Consider the following 5,019-nt stretch of genomic DNA (forward strand, 5'->3'; position numbering starts at 1 on the left):
TGTGTGTGTGTGTGTGTGCGTGTCTCTGTCTGTGTGTGTGTGTGTCCGTGTGTGTGTGTGTGTGTGCGTGTCTCTGTGTGTGTGTGTGTGTGTGTGTGTGTGTGTGAAAACAGAAGAAATGCTGTGTATTGACCGTTTCACAACAACAAATTATTGTGAAAGATTTCCATCATTTCTAATGTTTGTTGTATGTAGTGTAATTTTCAGTTTCATATTTTTCCTTGTTTTCTTTTCCTTTTTTAACTGGGAAATAAATGTTACATTCCTGTGTTTGTTGGTTTTAGGAAGCAGATGATATCAATGTCTGTTTTCACACATTCAGGGTAAGTTGTGTGAAGCATATGTGTAACTCCTGCTGGGGAATAAAATGCATGCAAATGTTTGTATTTATTATTTATTTTTTTATTGTTTTCAGTGAGATGTACTTTGGGTGTCTGCGCTCGTTCCACTGGGAATATGAAGTGTTTTTGTGTTTCTGCAGCTCGGTTAGCGTTCGGTGTGATCTTATAAACTCAGGGCTGTTTCTGTGTGTTATTGGCCGCCGTGTTGTGCAGCTCTTTTGTGAAGTAGCTGTTCCGGCATTCTTTCATTATCTGGAGCAACAAAGAAAGTCTTTTGTTTGCAGTTTTCCTGCAGGCGCCTCCATCCGTCTGTAACTTACTACTGTCCCCTGCTGGCTGTGCACAGCACTCTACAGGACCCCTGCGCTCTGACCTGTGTGTGTGTGAGTGTGTGTGTGTGTGTGTGTGTGTGAGTGTGTGTGTGAGTGTGTGAGTGTGTGTGTGTGAGTGTGTGTGTGTGTGTTGTGTGTGTGTGTGTGTGTGATGTTTGGAGCACATTTATGTAAGGATGTGTGTGTCTGTGCTGCTTCTCCTCAAAACCGTGTGTGTGTTGAGCTGCAGTAAATGTGTCCGGAGTAACACACACTGGACTGCAAACGCTGGGAAGAACGGCTCATCTGAACACCTGTGTTTGCTGGGTAAATATGGCTGATTTTCAGAACAAGCCCTGCAGAATTAATGTTGTAAGATGATATGCATGAATGTGTTTATTCTCTGGTCCAGAGTTGTGTTTCGATTGATCATTAATGTGCCTTCATGTGCTGCTCTTTGTGCTGTTATTATTTCCTTCTCAGGGTTTTTCTGCGGGGGGTTAAACGTCTCGGCTGACAGTTCACGGATGTGCAGTCAGGTTACTCATGTCAAATGACCAATTAAAGGGACTATAGAGGATGGCAGGGCAGTCTCTAGTGCTGCGTCTCGTGGGACACCAATCAAACGAGAGCTCTATCGCTCAAATGTAAACTGGATTCATTCATTAGCCATTTACCAGCCCTATGATTATTCATTACACACATGCACAGAGAGACGCGTCTGCCAGGACAAAACACAGAGCAAGATACAGTTCTTCTGTTGCAATGCATCCCATTAATTGACCTTTTTGGCAAGATATTATTCAAATGAGAGTTATAGATGCAGGGGAAACATTGACTTTGTAGCATGCATTCTGGATTTAGTAAAAACTCTAAATACATTTTTTATCACTTAAAAATCCCTCAGAACTTTTTTAAATCATCTTTTTGAACTAAATCCTAAAATGAATGTCACAATGGGTTTAACTGCAAAAATATGCAATATGAATATGCACATCTCATAATAATGAAGCACTGCAATTTAAGACATTTTTTTCAGGTTTATAGCATGTGTGTGTGTGTGTGTGTGTGTGTGTGTGTGTGTGAGTGAGTGTGTGTGTGTGTGTGTGAGTGTGTGTGAGTGTGAGTGTGTGGTATTAATACGAGTGTGTGCTGTAGTTTCACAGCTGTTGTCAGTGCTTCACCTCCTCTAACACACATGCCTTTCATTGATCACACGAGTGAAGATTAGCATCCTGAACCTCAGGAGTGTGTGTGGATCAGTGCTTGACCTCTGACCTCACACCTGCTGCTTAAACACACTAATAGCATTTACTCATTGAGAGTGTAAATGCACTATACATCTCTGCTTCAGGAACATACAGAAACACACGTGTCTCTTTGCTTCTCTTCATCTCAATACCTCGCTGTGCAGTGAAGCGCCGCTCTCCGCATCAACACTCAGCAGCATGACAGCCCATCAGAGAAGATGCTTTTTTCTATATTTTTATTTACATGCTTTTATATTCCTGTCTTGGCTGTTTTAGAGTGACTATAAATATTCTCATGAAGGCGTCTCCTGTGCCGTGGAAGCAGGAACAATGCTGGGCAGTGTTACACTAACAGAGATATATATGCATATAGAATTACTCAAAATAATGACACAATCGCTGCATGATTTACAGTCTGTCAGAGGACAAATATTACAATTGGGAGCGTTTCAAAGTCCACATGAAGCAATGTTTGTAACCCATGATGTGACGTATTTCTGAGTGAAACAATGCAGGGTGGGACGTATGAACATTACTGGACGTGGCTAATAAGAGGGATTGATGACGTCAGTAAGGAAGTGCTTTTGTTCACAGTAAGACCTGAAATAAAAGAAAGCGAATACAGTCAGGTTTGATTGACTGCGTGATTCCCTGTGAGGCTGTTTGTTGGTCTATATTTAGATGGCAAATGTTATAAATGTGTATTTGTAGCTGTGTGCTGAAAGCGTCATGGAGTTTGTTCATGTCTGATTTATTTTAACAGTGGTCATACAGTATCTGTTCAGACGTTTGTGGTAAGTAAAATCTCTTCTGCTCATCAAGGCTACATTTAAAAATACAGTAAACACAGTGAGATATTATTACAGTTTAAAACAGCTGTTTTCTATGTGAATATCTGTTAAACTGTAATGTATTTCTGTGATGCGCAGCTGTATTTTCAGCATCATTACTCCAGTCTTCAGTGTCACATGATCTTCAGAAATCATTCTAATATGCTGATTTGCTGCTCAAGAAACATTTCTGATTATTATCAATGTTGAACACAGTCGTGCTGCACAATATTTTTGTGGAAACTGTGATACATTTTATATTTCAGGATTTACAGATGAATAGAAAGTTCAGAAGAACAGCATTTATTTGAAATTTAAATCTTTTGTAACATTATAAATGTCTTTACTGTCACTTTTGATCAATTTAATGCATCCTTGATGAATAAAAGTATTTATTTCATTTTATTTTAAAACCTACTGAAACAGTAGTATATAACAAGCGTGCTTTTCTTAGTTATCTCACCGTTTAGAGCCACATATGATGGAAACACAGGTGAAGCGTTATGAAGTATGTATGTCTTCTCTCTGTGTTCTGACTGACTCCATTAATTGAGATCTGAATTGCACTTCAATTAAACCTTTGTACTTTCTGCACTTTTGAAAAATGGTTGACTTTTGTTGACAGTGTCCAGATATGAAGCTAATTGTAAAACGAATTGTTCTGTCACTCTTCAATAGATACATCTAATTATCCACATCTGCTTTGTTTTATCATTTATAGGACTTCATTTACATTTCATTATCAGAACTCAATATTGAATTTAATTAAAATAAACTATTCGATTGATAAAAGCAGCACATGTCAGAGTCCTGACAGACATTATTTCTCCAAGCTGCTGTTTTTAAGAGGTTCTTCATTTGTTTTGAGTTTTGATGTGAATTCTGCAGCGGTCACACGTCTGGCACTGTTATACTGATGTTTTATAAAAGTTAAAAAGAGGATGGTTTGTAAATAGCAGTTTTAAATAGACCCAAAAATAGCAAGTCATTTGACCACAAATAGTCTTTATCTTTCAAAGGCTAGAAATGTATTTTTCCACACAATGGGAAGCACGTCTAAATTTAGAGATGAATAATTTATTCTTCTGATTGTAAAAAGCAATCCAGCAGATGAAGAGATCTAGAGGGACGTCTCTTTTCATGTCATCGCAGGTTGAAATCAAACCCAGTCTAAAAATACTCCGGCGCTCTGACCATCGTGTGCTAATTGTGTGGCTGATAACAAACACACAAACAGCATTAAGAGTGTGATGTTTAATGAGTGACAGCAGCTCATCCATCACGGCCGCTAATGAGCTCAAAACCACCGTGCTTTAATTCCTCTTCACATGATGCCTTTGTGTGAGTGAGTCTGATGTCGGTCTGTGTGTGTTTGGCAGAAAGAAAATAAACCTTTCCCCGTTACACAAGCTGTCAAAGCTTCTACCCATAATTGATAATTATCTGATTTTTGCTGGTGAAATGACCAACCAGATTTTTTAGAGTGTTTGCGATTGATAATACATTAAAATGAAAGGATAACAAACACCAGTTTGCAATATCACACAGCGTAACAGACTGTTTTTGTACAGGTCAAATAACTGTAAGTGAATGAGACCGGAAGCCACACACAAATGTCTTTGTCAAATAAAATCACAAATTAAAGAAAGCAAAGGAAAAGTCTCAAACCTATTATACTAGTTGTTTATTATCCTTTTTTTTCAATTATCTTTAAATCAATAGTGGCTTTAGTTTCATAATTAATTTTTTATCCATAGGATGCATCAGATTTTTTTTTGTGCATATGTTTCTCAGTGATAAATAAACACTGAGAGCTCTTAACTAATTTAACTAGTCTTAACTAACTATAAAACAAATACTTTCACTGCTGTGCGCTCACACTTCAGAGTGAAAATCTAATTGTTTATTTTCACACTCTGGGTGATATACTGATTTTATATCCGTGATGATTTTTTGCTGGTGATATGAAACTAAGCAGTGTTTGGAAAATTACAGTCATTTTGATACGTGTAAAATTAGTGACCAAATAGACTAATTTAACTTGTGAATACATTTTACTACAGTTTTGGACACACTTTTACCTACAAACATGCATATTGATAATTACAGATATAATTTTGTATTTGTAAGGTGCATTCAGAATTTGTTTGGCTTTCACAAACAAACGTAATTTGATTTCACCGATGCTTTGGCAATGCAAATCTTTTTAGCATGCAAGTAAAGCCACTCCTACAGAAAATGCGATACAGAGAATGTGAAAAATAAGAAATATATCTAGATTTTTCCC

This window comes from Sinocyclocheilus anshuiensis, unplaced genomic scaffold (assembly GCF_001515605.1).
Source record: "Sinocyclocheilus anshuiensis isolate Anshui unplaced genomic scaffold, SAMN03320099.WGS_v1.1 scaffold1069, whole genome shotgun sequence".
Classification (NCBI taxonomy): Eukaryota; Metazoa; Chordata; class Actinopteri; order Cypriniformes; family Cyprinidae; genus Sinocyclocheilus; species Sinocyclocheilus anshuiensis.